Source organism: Takifugu flavidus, chromosome 3, assembly GCF_003711565.1.
Source record: "Takifugu flavidus isolate HTHZ2018 chromosome 3, ASM371156v2, whole genome shotgun sequence".
In the NCBI taxonomy this organism is placed as follows: domain Eukaryota; kingdom Metazoa; phylum Chordata; class Actinopteri; order Tetraodontiformes; family Tetraodontidae; genus Takifugu; species Takifugu flavidus.
The window spans coordinates 6,567,845-6,586,628 of NC_079522.1; the positions used below are offsets into that span (position 1 = coordinate 6,567,845).

At 48.7% G+C, this 18,784-nt stretch overlaps 1 protein-coding gene across 1 annotated transcript in view; it reads right to left on the reverse strand.

Annotated features, from left to right (window-relative positions):
• htr2cl1 (5-hydroxytryptamine (serotonin) receptor 2C, G protein-coupled-like 1) overlaps positions 1-18,784 on the reverse strand; it is a 70,232-nt gene that overhangs the window by 41,538 nt on the left and 9,910 nt on the right. The gene's annotated exons all lie outside the window — the stretch shown is intronic.

The window sequence follows — 18,784 nt, forward strand, 5'->3', positions numbered from 1 at the left end:
TCAGGCAAACTTGGGGCGACACATTTCCCCCTTAATTGCAATCATCCAGGAAAAAGTAGCGCCTTTAGCGCTAAGGAGCTAGCTAATTCTAGAGACTCTGCATCGGCTACGTCCAAAGAAAACGGGCCGAGCCGCTGCGAGAAAACAGGAACGTCTCGACTTTCCTGGCCAACGTCCTGGAATTCTCCTGGTTTTCGTATCTGTCTCGCAAACACGCGCTCTGGGCAGCAGCTAGCGTCTCCAGACGGACACGGTGGGTGTCCCTCTGCAACAAGTCTGAGGTCTAAAAATGCTAACGCGCTTCCAGACAGCTGTTTACGTCTGCAGCTGAGCCGCGCCAGCGAGCGCAGTACCGCTAACCTTGGATGACCTTTAGCCGTCGCTACTCTTTGTTGGAATCGTTGATACAGTTTTTATGGAATTAGCATATTTAGCCGAGTGCTTTACGTTTGACGTCCAAAAATCCGAAAAAAATTAAAGACTTCCTACAAGCTTGTCAGCTAGCAGGAAGTCCCGGGTTCAACTCCAGAAGGTCGATGGTTGGACAATTAGCTCGTCCTCTCAGCCTAAATGCTACAATCTGGAGAGAAAAGAAATTTGGTACAGTTAGCTTCTTTTTTTTAAGGTTCTTTCAAGAAAACAGGGATCTGCAACCTCTGGCGCCGGTGCCACAAACGTCACGCTGCCGCATCATCAACGGACACTTGGATAAGATCAAACGCTTGATTGGAAAAGGCCGAAGAAGAAGAAGAAGGTTTCTGCAGACAACAAATCCAGGTTCATCTTTGTGTTTTCGGCTCGCGTTCACGCTAGTTCAAAACTAGCATAAAACACGTCCACCGTGCAGACAATAACCAAGAAAGAAGAATGTTCCGAGTTTCAGTGTTTATTGAACTCGAAAGCAACGGAGGACAAAGTGAAGCCGCTTCAAAGGAAAGGCGAGCGCAGGTTAGCCAAACACAAAGCTGCTCTGCCGTCGTCAAGGTTACGTAAGATCAGAAAATAGAAAGTACTTCAGCGATTAGCTGCTGTGCCGACCCGCAGGAACACGTGGTCCGACTCCACGCCATCCAGGTACCGTTCAGAGGGGAGAGTAGCATCAGCTCAGCCGTCTAGAAGCGAATTTTCCACCAGAGTTTTAGCTAACCGAAGAACCATCAGAACCCTTCAGAACCGATGCTTAAGATTTACCACAGCTGCGTGGCGGCTAACAGGAAGTTCTCACTGGTGTAAATGTTACAGACCACTGGGAGCAAGCTAAAGTCATCCGCTAGAAAGGCGGTTAGCGACAAGATGCTGTCATGGAGGTGGTCGCTGCTGTAGCCTGGAGGAACGTGAATGTAGGCCAGAGCCGGAGCGGCAGAGGACCAGGAAGGACCGGGAAGGACCGGGAAGGACAAAGTTGACTGGCGTGACTGGAGGGCGCCTGGAGACGGAGGTGCCCGCGTCTTGCTATGACATCGTCATCCCAGTCAAACCAGTTTATGGCTAAAGCAAAGACGCGCGGCTGCTCCGTCGGGATGAGAGAAAGAACCTTTGATTTTCTGCCTTTAGCGAACAAAAGTCGACGGGATTTAGTTTGGATCGGAGAAATAAGCAGGAATCTCCTCCGTTGGTTCCGTTGCTACAGAGCAGGATTGGAGGTGAGTCAGTCTCTCCACATCCCAGCGCATCGCTCAGCTATTCCCAACATGTCAGCTCCCAAACTAAACTAGCATGAGGGGGAAAACCGATGGCTCCCTTTGATGCTAACGATGAATAGCTACGGGATTTTAGCGCAGCGTAAACAGAAGCGTGAGAACGGCTAATTGATGTCATAGATAAACAAAGCTAAACGAGACGAGTCGCTGAGACGGTGTAAATAAACACCGACCTCAGGTGTTAAAGGTCTTTTTTGGTCACGGTGACGCAGGTGCACGAGAATCAGGGGTCAACGCCGCCGTCGGAGGCTAGCGTGTGAGTGTAGGAGGAGTAGGATGACAAATTAGGGGTCTAATGTGCGTCTGATGTTTAAAACATCCCTCTTTCCTCCTCAGGATGTGGCGAGAGTGTGTGGGCTCGCGTTAGCGGAGGCTTTAGTGGGAACAAGATGTTTATATAAAACATTCAGGCCAGCTCCTGTTTTTAAACGCGAGCGAGTGCTCATCCATCAGCGACAATCTCTGCGCACGCTCAACTAGCGAGCTAAATTAAGCTAGCAGATAAAGTGGGCTTAACAAATAGGAGGCAAACCGGAGTTGAGCAAGCAAAGCTTTCCCAATGCTAGTTCGTGTTAGGCTAGCCTCGGTCACAATTGCTAAGCTACTGATGACGATGCTAGCCTGCTCATTAAAGTGTGGATACAGAGAAAACTTTGTAAACATCCTGTTTTTCTGTAAAATGAGGTAAACCCAAAGTTCCCGCTAATGTTCGGCATTCAATAGTCATCGGACCTGATCGAGGAATGCTAATGAAATGCTAATGAAATGCGGATAAATGCGACGCGTCCAAACTTTGCTAATGAAATGATGATAAATTGCGTTCCTGGAGGCTAAAATGGCAACAGGTGCGTTATTTGTCTTATTTATTGCGGCGCCGTCTGTCAGGATGGAATTGCCTTTAATTAGCTTCCGTTAGCTCGTCAAACAAGTCGGGTTTTTTTCCCACATCTGACATTTTAACAATGGAACATGCGACTTCTTAGAGTGCCGCCGAGGGTTCGGCTCCGAGGTCACTTCCTGCGTCATCGCCTCAGACAGAATGCTAATCACACACGCTAACTAAAAATGCAGCTGAAGATGAGAAATTTAGCATGCTCTGCTAGCTTCAAACTAAGATTGCAGCCTATTCTGTGTAGCTACTCTCTTTTTGGAGCTACCTTCCGGATTGGTTAGCTTCACTTGAGGCTCTTCTATGGATAATGTGGGCAGTTAGCATGGCTTTTAGCAACACTTGCTCCATGATGCTGTTGACATTCCTGATTTACTAGCTAAACTAGCCCATCATGCACTGTTTTATTTACAAAACTGAAAACTGCAAATTGTTTAGAGGAGTCGAGGAACCTTCAGCTAAAGAAACCTCTTTATTTCCTCCGTTCTGTAAATTAGCCATTAAAGTCCGAGCAGCAGTAAAAATGCTACCCTGCTAGTTCCTGCGGCCGCGCGCCGAAAATGGCTCCTGTCAAATTGAGATAAACAAGGTTGCTGTGTAACGAGGGGGTGGAGGTGCGTTTGAGTCCTTTTTTCTTGTTTCAACCGCTTCAACGTTAGCACATCAGAGGCTAAACGCCAAAAAGATTCGTAAAATCAATCGTTTACGTCCACTGAACGAACTGCGAGAAAAGGAGCAAAGGAGCTAAACCAAGTTATGGACTCGCCTTTGTCAATGCTAATCCTCACCCCCATCAGGCCAGTCATTTATTTCAGAGGGCCTAATGCTATATAATTAGCAGCTGACATTAATAGGATAGCTCATGATTAGCGAAGACAGCTGATGATGGAAAAGAAACGCGAGCCTAATGCTTCCTTGCATTTATGGCCCACTTCCTGTGCTAAGCTAGTCAGATGGTTTTTTTCCAATTTCCTCAATGTCGGCGTGAAAAATCTCCAAATCCAAATAAAAACCGGATTCAACTCGTTTATTCTTTCGTTTCTCTACGTTATTTCTTTCCCTCCCTCCAACAACGTCTCCCGTTGACATTTACAAGAGCATCGAGACCTTTTGCCCACTTTTCTCAACGGACGTCAGGCGCTGATGCAAATGAATGCCGACCCAATGCTAATATACACCTAGTAGAAAAGCTATAAAGTGCTAGCTAAAAGAGTGATTTAAAACCTGCACAAGTCTAGCAAGCGGTGGCCTTTACGCTATGAGAAGACAACGCTAGGCTAGCTCTACACCCCCAACAGGTCCTAATCAGATGACCTTCTGAGTTTATTACAGAGTGGGTCCTAAATGAACCCCAAGATTAGCGAAATGTTAGCTTCCTCGGTAAAGTGCCCTTTGAAGATTCATTTGCATCTCCCACACGACACCTGCGACATGTCATTCATTAGGACACTTCCACTAGCTGGATATGGCAGCTCTAACAGGAGTTAGCACTAATGCTAGCTAACACACTGCATTGCTTGACAATCAGTCAAGTGCACTGGGGTCGGGGAAGGGTCGCCCCTCCCCCGCCTCATTGCCACCGCGTTGACATCGTTCATTACTCCGGCTGCCTTCTTGGATAATTTTCGGGAGCTCAAATTAGCTTTAGAGTTGTAAAAATTGCAAATGCTACGCTTTTACGAGCAACAAATGTCTTCTTTGGGCATCTGAAGGAGTTGGCGGGTCGTGCATTTTTTATGCTAATAAATGTTTAAACGGATCAACCTTATCGCAGCTCTTTTCGCTACCACCGCCTGTGAGGTGGATCATCGATTTACCGTAATATTCCGCGCTGACCCGACAGTTTAGCGCTGCTAACCAGCTAAGCGCTACTGAAATGTTTGCCTGGGCGAACTGGGATTTAGCTGGAGGACACAACCTGCTGGAGAGCTTGACGCTACGCGCAGGACTGGCGCCCAAGTACCTCAGCGAGACTCGTGCTCCTCATGTTTAAGCAACGCTAATGAGCGTTAGCACGAGTCAGCGGGTCGTGACCCCTGTGACCTCTGCTGCCGTTACATCCATTTGTAAACTCGTCTCAAGGACAAAGTCAATAATCGTGCTGCCGTGTAGCTCTGAGATTATAGCAGCGTAGCGCTAATCCAGCATGATTTCCATTAACCTGTGTGTGTGTGTGTGTGTGTGTGTGTGTGTGTGTGTGTGTGTGTGTGTGTGTGTGTGTGTGTCCTGGTGCTCCCCGTCTCCCTCTGCAATCTCGTCCTCTCACAATTGAGAATCATTTTTTATTTTCTCACAAATGTGAGGTAACAGAAGCTAATCCTCAGGCGGCGGCAAACAGACGGGAGGGGGGGGGGGAGTGTGTGTGTGTGTGTGCGTGTGTGTGTGTGTGTGTTGTGTGTGTGTGTGTTGTGTGTGTGTGTGTGGTGTGTGTGTGTGTGTGTGTGTGTGTGGGGAAGGGGGGGAGGACTGCATGTTGATGTCAAATGAGAAGATTCTGAATTAAACCACTGCCCTGGTTTCCTTGTGAATAATCCCTCCAGACGGTCTCCTCTCGGGTTAGCTTGCGCAGCGCCGCCGGCGTCCCCTTTAGCTTGGTAGCTACGGCCACTTTGAAAAAAACGAGGCTGACGCGGCCGAGGAACTCCCCCCTGGAGGGGGGGGGCAGTAGGGGGACGGTGCAGGACAGGAAGAACTGGGCTGTCCATTTACCCGACAGGGCGATGAAAGGCTAACGCCTTCACGTCGCTGATCAGGACAAGCTAGCTCACAGGAATGAACTTTTCAGGAAAAGCAGCCAGGGTTAGCTAAACGCCGCCAGAGATGTTGTCAAGAGTTATTATTGGATTATAATAAGCTCAGATGGTTATGAGACACTCGGGGCTAAGGCGAACGATGCTAACTGAAACCTTTAGGAGGTCAGAGACCAGAAATTTACCTCAAACTACAAGCTTGTACCATTCTACGGTCATTAGATCTCATTTTCCTCGTGTTAGCCAGCACAAAGCTAACACGTGTGATCATTTGGGGCAAAGGTTCTCCCTGTTAGCATGATGCTAGAAAAATAAATGATCAACAACGGAAACAAGACTTCAGGAATTGCTATAACGAGTTTGCTGAGTTTGCTGCATTAGCTACAGACAGCAGCACTCCCAACGAGCTAGCGCTAGTCCGTCTGTATTTAAATATTAAGCACGAAAGAATGCTGTAAAATTTATACGTCAGCATTAAGACGCTAACACCGAGCACGGCATTACCAGGGCCGCGACCCCTCTGAAGCAGAGGTGGACGTGTGTCATCTAGCGTTAGCGTGGATGCTAACTGTGCTATTTTGCACTGCAGCTTTTCAGTATAATCTAATATTTTCTGGCTTTTGGACTAAAAAAATGTGCAGTTGTTTTTTTTCCCTTATTTTATTGATGTTGCTGTTCCTGCACATTTTTCCGATGACTCCTTTTTAACTTCCAGACTCTCCCGGGAACGACCAGCACGCCGCCGCATAAAAGCTACACTCAAATTAGCTGAAAGATGTGGACGCGAGGGGGGTGTGAGACAAGGATGGAGACATCAGGACAAGTTGCTGCAGCGCCGGTGAGGGAGCGATGCTAACCGCGATGCTAACCGCGCAGCCTTGGTTAAAATGGTCGCGACGTCCTTGAACACTAACCCCAACCTTCGTCCCTAGCTAGCATGGCGCGGGCCGCTAGGTGAAGAGCCGTAGATGAATCGGAGTGAAGAGAAGGAACATCTGGGTGGGAGAGTGACCCACCCCTCCCCATCTGCCCCCCCATCTGCCCCCCCTCCCCACCATCTGCCCCCCCCATCTGCCCCCCGAGCATAAAACCGTTAATATTCCAACGGCAACACGCCCGGCGGGACTTCCCTCCGAACTGTTGCCACGAAAGATTTGATGCATTTTTTATGTTAAACTGTTCCAGTAGCGACTGATGCTAACAGCTAGCCTGCTACAAATCCCACAGAACATCTCCTGACCCGTCTGATCTCATTTGAGGAACCAAATGAACCGGAGAGGAGGGGGAGGGGGAGGGGGAGGGGGGGGGGGGGGCAGGAAGGAGAAGAGAGACAAGATGTTAGGAGACAACGAAGGAGACAATGAAGGAGACAACAGAGGACGAATCACTGAGATTCTGGGAGAGAAGAGACGGAAAAAAGGAGAGTTGAGGAGGGTCTGGTCTCCTCCTCCCTCCTCTTCCTCCTTCCTCCCTCCCCCCTCCTCCCTCCTCTTCCTCCTTCCTCCCTCCTCTTCCTCCCTCCTCTTCCCTCCTCTTCCTCCCTCCTCTTCTTCCTCCTTCCTCCCTCCCCCCTCCTCCCTCCTCTTCCTCCTCCCTCCTCTTCCTCCCAGGCCAGGCCAGTCCCAGTCCAAGTCCCAGACCAGACCCAGACCCAGACCCAGACCCAGTCCCAGACCAGACCAGACCAGACCAAACCCAGACCAGACCCAGACCCAGACCAGACCAGACCAGTCCCAGACCAGACCAGACCCAGACCCAGACCAGACCCAGACCAGACCAGACCCAGTCCCAGACCAGACCCAGACCCAGACCCAGACCCAGACCCAGACCAAACCCAGACCCAGACCCAGACCCAGTCCCAGACTAGACCCAGACCAAACCCAGACCAGACCAGACCCAGACCCAGACCAGAACAGACCAGACCCAGACCCAGACCAGACCCAGACCAGACCCAGACCAGACCCAGTCCCAGACCAGACCCAGACCCAGACCCAGACCAAACCCAGACCAGACCAAACCCAGACCCAGACCTGTCCAGTTTTGGCCCCAATGAGGTCGACCATGAATCAAAATCAGCCCTTTTGACGCCGGCGCCACATGGAGGTGAATCCAGAACCGGTCCCGCTCTCCTAAATTATCCCTGATTATCCCAGTGAGTCTCAGCGCTCCGGATCAGGGACCTGAGGGCCGAGTGCTCGCGTGATTCAGCCTGATGTCCAAATGAAGACAAACTGGACCCGGAGGAGGTTTCTCATGAAGTTTAGCATGATGCTAGCTGCTAACTGTATAAATAAAGCGCTCCCACGTCACATGTTCAAGTGTGTTAGCATCGTTAGGACGTTATTGGAGCTTTAAAAGGACTCGCTAGCTCTGACCACTGCTCAGAGGTCCAACATGTCACCTGACAGCAGGTTTAACCCCCCCCCAGTGTGTCATAACCCCCCCCCCCCCGCTAAATCAAATGTTTTCAGCTTGTTGCAGGAAATTGCAGACGACACATTTTTATTTGATTGATCGTCGACGTCCAAGTGCGTAAATTATGTATCGCACCGCTCGGTCTTCTGCTGGTTCTGGTTCTGGTTCCAGTACTGGGGACTCTGAGGTGGCTCCCGCCGGTACCGTTTCCTCGATTGATACTCGATGCTGTGCTAGCAACTTCTGAATGAGCTCCGGCTCTTCACGCTAGTTATTTATGATTTAATATTCTGCTGTAGCATTTATGGGCCTGGAGGGTCGCGCGCTAGCTCGCGGATGCTATCGGATCGGTTGGCGCCGGTCCTGGAAACTCACCGTTTCAGGGTGGCAGCGCTAGCGGAAGGTGGACCAATCTGCTTCACCCCAGCAATGACCTCACTCAAAGGAGGGGGAGGGGGGGTGTCGGGAGGGGGGACATGGACACACGGAGGTCACAGAGGTCAGCGCTCCATCACTCGCCCTCTCCTCAATTCTATTACCGGACATTTATTCCATCTGTCGCTCTTCACCTGGAAGCTCAGGTGGGGGGGGGCAAACCACCGAGTGGGGGGGGGGGGGGGTCTCCTCCAGACAGGGCTTCTTTATCACCATGTAGCAGGGCTAGCTTAGCACGAGCAGCCAAAAAGAGTTTTATCAAACCTACAAGCTTGTGAGACTAACAAACTGCATGCTGTGTGTGTGCGTGTGTGTGTGTGTGTGCGTGCGTGTGCGTGTGGTGTGTGTGTGTGTGTGTGCGTGCGTGTGCGTGTGTGTGTGTGTGTCAGAGAGATGATCGCTTTGTTTTCTTCTGTCTGTCTAGCTTAACTTAAACTGTCAGCTCAACAACACGTCCTCGGCCACTTAGCGCCCTGCTAGTGACACCTCAGCCCTGTCAATATCGCAAAGAAGTTTGTGTGTGTGTGTGTGTGTGTGTGTGTGTGTGTGTGAACTTTAATGACAACAAAATGACACAATTTTAAAGGAAAACAGCGATTAGCACCAGTTTGGCGAAGCATTCCACCGAGGTCGGTTTCCGCCGCGTTTGTTCCTTTACGCTAAAGGTCAGATTTAGCATTTTGACCTTCATTACCTGCCGTCTTGCTTCATATCGTCCCCGCTAAAGTTTCCTCCCACCGGGACGAGGAGGCGCCGAGCGTCAGCTGCTGATGTTAATGATGCTTTTTGTCCCTGATAGTTCGAGTCAGGGGTGGGAAAGTCTCCGCTTGAGCTACTGCTAACGGCTAACTGATATCCAACAGAAAGTATTTCTACCTCTTGTTGTCTCCTGCCAACAGGAAGATGCTAATCTAATTCTTAAAGATGTGTTTGACTTCTGTCCCGACCGTATTTTGTTCCATTTTTGACGTGTTCCATGTCATGATCTAGTCTGATTAGCAATGCTACGCACATCTCCTCTGCTCTCCAACTCCCCCCCCCACCGCCGCCACCAGATCTCTGAGCCGTTAATGGTTTTAGCAGTAGCGCTAACCCTCCCCCCACTGATTCTGTTTTATTGTATTTTTTCTTGCCGTCCGACACCAATTACGAGTCAACGGGATGTTTTTCCGAACATTGTGCCTGCTGCGCGTGAGGCTAACCTGCGTACCCGCTAGCTGACTAACAAATTCACTTCAAATAGGATCTTTTGTTGTTGTAAAAATTTGCATTTATGTCCTTCCGAGAACGACACTTTAGCAAATTAGACAACAAATAAACGGGCAGGAAGGAAAACGACTCTCACACGACAAAGATGATTTAAAAACTCGTCTCTGGGGATATTAACGCTTGCTAGCTTTATGACCAGAGAGCTGTTCCATGTTAGTTTTAGTGTCGGTGTGTCGAATTAAAATACAAATCTGAAAGACTAATTAATTAAAAGTTTATTTTAGTCAAATGAAAACATTTGTTTCTTCCGACGTGCGTCACCGTTTAATGGAAATAACCTCGTTAAACAAATGAGTTTCCTTATCAGACATTTTCTGCAGTTAGCAAACGTCTTCTTCACGTGTTTATACGGGTCCGAAAAACTCAGGGCCGACTGGCAGGCACACACACACACACACACTTGTTCTACTGTCTTTGCGAGGACTCTTCAACCTGACCCGTCCCCGGTTGGGAGGACCATCAGGACTGTCCCCACCTCCCAAAAATGTCCTCATTTTGCCAGCGAAATAAACCACAAAAGTTGTCGTTTCTTGCTCATGCTTGAATTTTTCATTAATTAGTGCCTCTGTTAGCGTTAGCATGTGCCAGACTGCACAGACCAGCCTGTTTCACCCTCCAATTGGATCATTTTGCCACCCTTGCTTGTCACGGATACAAAGGTGCTGCAATTTAGCATGTCGGTTGGCTAGCAGCACTAAGAGTAACAACTGGGTTGTTGCTGTGCTAACAATTTCTTTCTCAGAAACATAAGAAAGCAGATTGCTTCATTTTGACGTTAGGTTGTGCAGCTCCGTCCGTCCTGCTACACGCGCGCGGCGGCTCATTATCCACCGCAGCTTCCATTAAAGTCAGGCAGCAGCCTGGGCGGCCTCAGGCTGCCGAGCAGGTTTCCTCACAACGCATCACCATAAAGAAAATTGAATTGCCTCAAAGCTGCAGCGCCAGTCTGGGAGATTTTTTTTTTCAAAAGAGAGCGATTATTGAAACTCATCCTCAGCGCGCTTGGCTACTTCAACATATTTCATTCCGCCTTTAATTTTCTGTCACGTCCGACAGATTTAATCACGATGTGATGAGCTTCTTACCGCCCGAGAAATGCTCAGCTAACCTTCGGTTATCAGCCCAGAATGATGGACGTCTCGGAATACTGTTCCATCCGAATTCCATCGATATTCTGCTAGGACGCAGTGACGCGAAGCATCCACACGGGGTGCTCTAGAGTTGGTCTGTCGGAGGGGGTTGTCCTGCATCTGTCCTGCCAAACAAACGTGGGACATTCGTCTCCTCCTTTAACAAAGAGCCTTTGAGTCTCCTGAATGTCATCAAAGCATCAAAGCCACGCTGCGGTCTACGTATGTCACTCTTTTCCTGATCGATTTCCTTTTCCTTTTGGAATGTTGCCTGGGAGCTGCTCAGCCGTGCTCGGTGTCACGCTAACGAGCTTGAGACTCGGAACGCTGCTCACGTTTTATCGTAGCATAAAGGAGAGTCCAACTCTGCGTCTCATTGTGGTGTAATAGTAATTACAGCTGTGTGTGTGTGTGTGTGTGTGTCGGAGAGAGGAAATGTTTTGGGAAAGTTGCCCTCCAAGGCTGTGCTGCTAATTACCTTCCTGAAGCATGCTAATTGCTAGCACTGCTGATGGTTTTTTTTTCCAGATTTGCCAGATCTCCCCTGCTGACCGAAGCTTCCTTGTGTCCAACAGCGCCGACTTTAGCAACACCCGTAGGCTACGTCGCTAACAGGACTCAACCCGAATTAGTCAGCGCATGTCCGACTTTGATAAGTTCCCGCTCACCTCTTACAAACATTTGCTAAAGTGGGCGGAGCTTTGTGACCAAAGAAACAGCTTACAGTCCTCCGAAGAGATGCTAATCTTGTTTGATCCTTGTCCCTCGAACGAGGGAATCAGCCTTCATCCATTCAGTGGATGAAAGGAACGCGGAACTGCTGCGAGGACCCCCGCGCAGCTAGCGTACCCCGCTGCGAGCTTTCAGCGCTCACGTGTCGACACTCAATTGCGTTTCTCTTTATAAAGCGGTATTTACCCTAGTTTCCTGTTGAATAGGTTGTTGCTAGTGCTACCATTCAGCTAAAGGGGAAGCTGACTTCTGAGGGCTCTTTTGCCCCCTGCTGGACTTTCTGAACACATTCCCATACTTCTGCTCTCACACTCTTTAGAGGCTTGGTGGGAACTTCACCTCCGTTCATCGGAGTTTTACGATCCAGAAATTCCACACGCCACGTCCTCGCACCCCGCGAGAGCGCTAAACCCTCGGCTTCCTTCTTCTCGCCTGCTAGCTTCTCTCTTCTGTCCTGAACTTTGCACCTCATCTCTCAGTCTTGGTTAAACAGCGAACTCTGCCTGCTGTTCCTGGTCTCGGCGCGGCGCCCCCTGGGGAGGGGATTTCCATATCACGCCGGGGCTGTTAACGTCACGTCGCTCTTTCCAGTGGCGCTGAAATAATGACGCTAATTCAGCCAGCGCTCAGGTACGTGGATTTAAGGTCAGCTCAAAGGCTCGTAAAGGTTCAGTTATCTCGAAATTCACTGACCTTTTCCGGGATGTCGTAACTGGACCTCAGATTAGCCGCATGATCAGTGCGGCCACTAACGTTCTCCTAAGAGAAAACGATTTCTGGTAAACAGCCCCTGTCCAGCGGAACAAAGCCTCCTGCTAGTGCAAACGTGCTGCTGCTAACGTAAAGGACATCATGTGTCCTTATCGGCTCGACGTGCAACTACTCTTACCTCCAATTTGGACACATTGTCACCTACGCACAAACTTGAATGGCAGTTAATGCTAATGCATGCTCTTAAGCTAATCGGCGTCCTCTTCATGGCTAAGATGCTATTTTTACAATGCTGAGAGGAGCGGGATGGAGTGGGACGAAGAGGACAATTGAGGAGCCATTTGTGTAGGATAGCGGCACAAGAGCGTAGCAGCGGTGTCACAGCTAATAGCATCTTTTATTGGCATCTTACGCCATTAAAAATGAAACAAAAAAGGTGTCGAGCAGCTTCTGATCTGATCTCTCATCAGATTCGCACGTTCTCCAAAGACGACTTAAAAATTCTGATGTTCCGAGCGGAGGCGCCGCTGTTGATTTATTCATGTGCAGATCGGCGGGTGGCACGCTCCACGAGATTGTCCAAATTGAGCTGCCAGTGCTATCAGAATTAGCGATTGTTGCTTGCTGAGTCGGGGAGAGAAAACTCGGAGGAAAGAAGTTAGCGAGCCGCGGATATGATTATGCACCGCTGACAAGCCCGTTTTGGCCTGTGAGAATCTAGTTTGTGTGTGTGTGAGTTTTTCCTGCAGATCAATACGGTGGTTTGATCGTGGGGGGGGGGGTCATGCGAAGGTTTGCTCTCTCTCTGCTACAACTGCTAATGAAACCAGGGATCACCTGACCCTGCACTAACCTCAGCAGACCGCTGGAATAGCTGAGAAGCCTCTGGAGCTGTGGTCAGAAACCTGAGGCGCGGGGGCCAGAAGTGGCACGCCGTCGTGTAACCAGCGGCAGGAGCTGTGACGCTGCATTCCCAAGGATCGGGGCGGCACGTCACGGATGAGTTGCGAGTGTGTGTTGCACCGGTGCTGCAACTTTAACGGGGAAAGCTCGCTTCTTCCCCTTCGACGCCAAAAATGGACCTTTGCAGCTATCGTGATACACAGACGACCATTTACCCACCGACAAATCGGCAAGCGGTAAAATCATGGAACATCTATTCTTGTGGGGACAAATGGAAACAAAGTTGGCAGGAAATTGAAAACCGGAGGACCGTTGATTTGATTCAGGAGGTAAAAGGCAATCAAGGAGTGTCCTGATCAGCTGTTTCCCTCCGTCGCTCCATCTGTCCTGGTCTCTATGGCAACAGACTATTCCCAGCATTCCCACTTGGCATCCGTCGCACAGCAGCCCTGCTGAACGTCTGCACGCAGAGGTGTTGCGATGGGGGCGGGGCATGCTAATCCTTCAACCTGTTGACGGTAGACAAACTTGGAGGGGGGGGTTGGGTTGGGTTGGGGGTCCTGAGGGCTGTTTTGGACCCTTCCTCCCGTCTCCGTCACACTCTGTTCAAGCAAATCAGAGGTCTCGGCTTTGCTCATCGTTGCGAATCAAAAAAGGCGTCATTCACTGATGCGTCATGGCGCCGATCCTGGAAGCAGCCCGTCATCTTTCCTGAAACGCTCTGTAGCCTCATCCGTCCGCACGCGGTGCGACTGCAGGCCTGGATCCTCCTCAACCACCTCCCCGCTCCCGTCTGATCCGTTAGCCGCTCTCTCCATCTGCTTTCACCCTCCGCTGAATCCCTCGTCTCATGCGTAGCCTTTAGCTCAACGTGGACCAAAGGGTGAAGTTAGCCGAGAGAGGAAGTGGTCCAACGAGAGGAGGAAGTGGACAGATAGGAGGACGAAGACCTAGCATCTGACCTGGAACTAGCAGAGCGTGAAGATGTGAACCAAACCAAATGAAGGAGTCGATTTTCTAACATCATCATGTCTGTCAAAAGTTCGTAAAGTAGCAAAGATGACGTCTTTTCCGCGGATTATCAAGATTAGCACATTGATTTATATTTCCTTGACGCTCACCCGGCTCACCGAGAGAGATCCGTCAGTCAATCTCGTTTCTAAATGACGGTGAAGCGTCGGCAGTTCCTGCCAGCAACGCTTTTAGCATCATTTCCAAAAGTTAAGTTAGCTCTTTCCAGCGAAAAACCAGCGTGCGCTTTAGCCGCAGGTGATAAATCCGCTAGGTGGGCCCCCCCGACGTTAAGGGGAGCCAGCTGGTGATGGGATCCGTGGCTCTTTCATGCGAGCCAGATCGTTTGGCAGAGCCCGGCGCTCCAGCGGCACCTGAACGCCTCTTCACGTGGAGCCGCTCTAGCACTTGTGACCCATCCAAATTGGAAGGCTGCGATTGAGCTGCGCAGGTGCACCACTTCAGCCTCGGTGTGTCCACGGTAGCTTTGTTTCACGTTCTGTTCGGCTTCAAAAAGAAACCTATTCTCCGTTTGAAATCCCGACTCCCGCAGCAGGAAAAGTGGTGGCGGTTGGAGGCGCCTCACCAATATCAACGGAACGGGCTGTCAACCATGATTCTGAGTTAGCATGACTAATGATTTCTGATAACTGGGGTCTAAAAGTGGAAAATACGCTGCACTTTTAGTTAGCATAGGGGCTAATTAGCCCTGAGTGCTAACAAACTTCAGATGTCAGTCGGCCGTCTCCGGCACTAACATCTGAGTTTCCATCAGATATTTGCACATTTGTTTCCTTTTTAGTAGCTCAAAGTAGCTGCAGCTACGTTAGCCTGAATCGCCAATGAGCCTTCGGATGCGTCGTAATGAAGCCGACAAAATCACATTAACCTTTCGCAGATGCGTCATCTTCCAGATGCTGCAGATACGAACGAGGAGATTAATTCCCAGGAAAGTTTTCCTCATTCTCCAGCGAAACTCCTAATCTCGCGCTTTAACGGGGTCTCATTGATTTAATGGTTTCATTACAGGTTGCCTTCGCAGCTAACACAAACCGAGGCGAGTTAGCACATTTGGTTGTTCGCCATAGCAAGACAAAAGCACCAACATGAGCCCTTAAAGCGCCGGTTAGAGCCCAAGAAATTCTACATAAAGAAGAAAATAATGAAAGTAGCGGCGAGGTTAGCCTGGCTAAAAGTTCATTGGTTGACGACCAGCTAGCCAAGGTGGTTTGAGTAGCATCACCTGCTCTGAATTCTTCTGGATCTAATTAACTATCCAAGCCGAGTGGATTTCTATTCCTGTCACACGCACGCACGCACGCACGCACGCGGAGTGTAGCCGCTGATGCTGCATCAACTGGAGGCTGAAGTGCCTCCATCATGATGCTTCTGTGTTTAATTGACTCCCAAATTCAATAATTTCTAGAAAAGAAACTCACTTTTTTAATCTTTGAGATGTTTTTTTAGACACCTGTGTCTTTATGTCCGTTTATGCTTTAGAACTGACTTTGTTAAACTTAAATTAAACCTAACATAGCCGATAAAGGTCTGAATGACTGTGGTTATATGCTAACTGAAGCTAAGCTAGCCGTCTTAGATCATTTTTGGCATGCGAGCAAGCTCGTCAGGGAACTATTTTTTGTCAGAATTGCTGAATGTTCCCAGTTCTGTGCTTGTTTTGTTCTGTGGGGTTCTGCTGCCGCTCTGCACCTGTATCCTCTTCACGTCTCATCTCATCTCTCTCCTGCTGCGGTTATATTTACAGGAAGTGAGTTACAGGTGCTCCTCAGAGACGAGCTGCAAATTTTGGCAGGGAAAAAAGAATCGCATCAAAATCAAATTTCACTTCAGCGGTGGATGGGTACGCAGGTGGTCGGCTCAGACATTCAGACGGTCCTAAATTGAATACAGACCCAATATCTTGCGATGTGACCTCAGCGGGAACGGTCCCATCGCCATCGTGGGCTTTCACATCACTGTCCCGCGACAGTTTCAGCAATTTTACACTAGTGGGCGCTAACGTTGCTAAGATAGATTCATTTACTTTATGTAAATGAATGAGTTTCTAAGCTTTATTCAGGACGGAAGAACGCGGTTGATTGCAGTTCCGTGTTAGCAGGTAGCTTTGGGAGACGATGGAACCAAACCGCAAGTAAAATCAAAGCAATTAGCTAGCGCCTATTATTGTGTGTAGCATCTGTTTTGGAGTAATCGTGGGTGTTTTGGTGGAATGCTTCGAATTACGAAGCAGGCTTGAGACACACGGTGGGAAGGATGGGACAAAAGAGATGTAGCCATATGGTAAGAGGGAGTCTGTGGAAGCTAGCTAATGGGGAACCCGTTTGAAATCAATATTCTTAATGAAATGAAAAATGTGATGTCGTTATAGACGCATCAGTTACCAACGGAACATCTTAGCTCCCATTCTTAGATTGAAATAGTTTTATCATGCTAATACTATGATCAAATACCTTCCTGCACACTATGTAGATGAACACTGATTAGCCATGGAGCAACATTAATCATATCAATTGGGATTGTTTACATTTATAATGCTAATGGTAACATTCGTGATTTATAAATGAGGAGTCGAATGATCAGGTAGTAGCCATCTCACGGTCACAACGCTGTAATCTGAAACCACGAGCATCCTGAATATTCGGCACATTAGCGTAGCCCGGCAGGAATGGCTCCGGGCTAGGTTCTCGAGCTGAGGGTAAGAGGCTTATATCTGCAACGCAAAGTTTTTACACACAAATGGGATTAATTTCATCAGCGGGTGGGAAAATAAGAGAAAGTCGCTGGAGCTTCCAGAGGCCGATACTTCAGCTACGTTGCTTCTGGTCTCGGTCTCGTCACATTTTCCTTCAGGGCGTCAAGTCCTGTCCTCCAGTGCGACGTCCACACGAGAAAAATTGGATTATTTCGTAACAAAATACAGACCTAAATGCCAAATAGGCTGATTCTGATTTACAAGTTGTGGTTATTCTGATTTTGTGAGGAGCTCAATGGTTAATCCTTCACTTACACCCATTGTTTTGACATCTAGCTGAGTTAAAGCGTCGCGCTACAAGCACACAGATGAATGTTTACCGTCATATTTTGCGAGGAAACAGTTTTTTTTCCTGTGTGTTTAAGTCTGAACTCTGCTTAGAAAAGCAAATTGTTAGTCGCTTTCATTCGCACAGAGGTAAAAATACCTTCGGGGGTGACCTGAAGCCTCAAAAGCACAAACAATGATAGCTGAAGGACAACTTTGATGAGCTGTGGTTTATTAGCATGAAAAATGGTTCCCTCTGGGGTGTTTTTATCAAGTCGTTAATGGTCACATTTATCTTGGCTAAATTGACATCGGGTTGGCTGATGCTAGTTTTTGCCTCTATCTGTGACATTACATGACAATTCCAAGTCATGACAGTGACCTCTAGAGGAACAACCGGTATTGAGCAACAGTGACCACGAGTACATAAGCATTCCATAAAAAACTTGCTCAGAATTCTCCCCACACAGCTCATAAATCCCAGGTGTCAGCAGGTCTTGAATCCCACTGCGAGATAAAAATGATGAAAAAAAAAAACCAACGCAAGCGGAGGGTCGTAGTCCGGGGTTCACGTGGAGATAAAAAAATAACTTTCAATAAAATAGGGGGAAACTGTGAAATTCAATCAAACACGCTCAGCCTAAAGTCTCACACTCACATCTTTACATTTCTATCTTTGTGAGGACTTTCATAGAAAAGACACCTTACCCAGCTCCTAACCCTAACCATCCCATCTAACCCCCTCAGCCTAATCTAAACTCAAATTTAACCCCAACTTTTAAACCACCACTGAACCCTCAAACGGTCCTTTGAAATTGTGAGGCCCAGCAAAATGGACCCACTTCGCAATCATGGTCCCACTTTAGCAGCAAGATGACTCTGGTCCTTAAAATGTAGCAAATGTGAGCACACACACACACACACACACACACACACACAAAAACCATACACAGATGTGGGCGGAGCCTCAGAGGTGACATCAGCATGAGATCACAGCACACGACCACGGTCCAGGTGAGGCTTGCCTTTCCTGTAATCTCTAACCGTCTGGAAATCAGTCCAACTGGTTTGTCTTACTGGAGTAAAAAAAGATGAGTGGATCCCCGTTGTGGAACTAATGAAAGAATCTGGATGGACACGTTCTGCTGTGTACCCTTGTTTATCAGTCCCACCCACATCCTTTGCGGCAGTCTGAGAGTTTCTACAGCTCGATCTTTCTTTTCTTGATTTTAAAAGGTCTTGTTAAACACGCGTTGAAGTGGGCTCTGGCGCGTTCGCTGCTTCGCCGACGATGAACAGAAAATAAACGGCGCCGAAGAGACGCGAGCGGTCGAGCAAATGCAGATTAGGTCAGTCAAGAGCTGCCGATAACCTTCTGTGGCTGTAAAAGCCTGTTTTACAGCAAAACCTGGCCTCTCTCTCTCACTCACACACACACACACACACACACACACACACACACACACACTAACCATGTATGACCCTCCAGGGTGTCAGACAATTAATAGATTTAGCGAGGTCTTTGTTACATGCCTGCATTGCTAATTGGTAGAAATGTGATTATGCTGAGGTCTCTCTCTCACACACACACTCACACACACACACACAGGAACTGATGCAGTGACTCAGATGTGTTGGTATGTCAATGTGGGCGGAGCTAAAAGGGGAGGGGCAGCCCTGCCGGCGTTAGCTGCTTCGTCCTGTAAATACAAAACGCACAGGCTAACAATAATTATGCGGAAAAACGCGGAAAAACAAGCCATTTCTCCTCTTATCTTCCTCCATCCATACACTTCTGC